Below are 750 nucleotides of genomic sequence, written 5' to 3'. Positions count from 1 at the left end.
TTGTTCTTGTAAATTCTCTCGAGGTTTCTAAAAAGGCAGGTAACGCGACGACAATCAAGTTGGTTACATACATGTTGCGGACTCCCCTGTGTAGTCAGGGAGTGACAGACCTCATCCAACTTGCTGCCGATTGTGTATTCCTCGGTTAGTGATCGGCTACGTAGAGCAGCTGCCTCGCAGGTAGACGATGAACCGTTGAAGCATGCAACACGTATCGGATTATGCAGAGCAATAATTGCAAGGTGACGACATGTTACGACAGCGGCAGGATTCGAACCTGCGCGGGCAGAGCCCAGTGGATTTCTAGTCCACCTCCTTAACCACTCGGACACGCTGTCAGATGAGGTTTTTATTCCTGTTGCTGGTTGATCACAGTAACACCGAGAAATCCTCACGACGTATAGTACCCATGCACGGATGAAACTATACGAACTTCGTGGAAATTGACCACGGTATGCTCATGCTTCTACCAGCATCTCTCTCTGTCACAGGTTCAGTCCTGCGACGCGGGCTGCGTGTGATACTGCGGCAAAGGCAATTCTGGAGCGTGGAGGAGAGCGTTGGTGGAGCACTATGCAGCAGGCTTTGCGAGATACACATGCAGACTCAGATGTACTCTTCCCGTACTCAGAGTGGTCGCGATCATATCACAATGACTTTGAACGTCATCATCACCCTTGATCCCATCTCTTTACGTATTTCTTCCGTAGGTCGTCAAGGCACTTCTTTTACCGCCATCCTTTGCGACCA

General features: G+C 49.9%; 1 non-coding gene across 1 annotated transcript; it reads right to left on the bottom strand.

Annotated features, from left to right (window-relative positions):
- Positions 1 to 256: 256 nt before the first annotated feature.
- Positions 257 to 338, bottom strand: Pmar_PMAR027450. Its single transcript has one exon. It is a non-coding gene; the product is annotated as a tRNA-Ser (tRNA).
- Between the last annotated feature and the right edge of the window lie 412 nt (positions 339 to 750).

This window comes from Perkinsus marinus (assembly GCF_000006405.1).
Source record: "Perkinsus marinus ATCC 50983 genomic scaffold scf_1104296956796, whole genome shotgun sequence".
NCBI lineage: Eukaryota > Perkinsozoa > Perkinsida > Perkinsidae > Perkinsus > Perkinsus marinus.
This window is presented reverse-complemented; position numbering and strand designations above follow the sequence as displayed.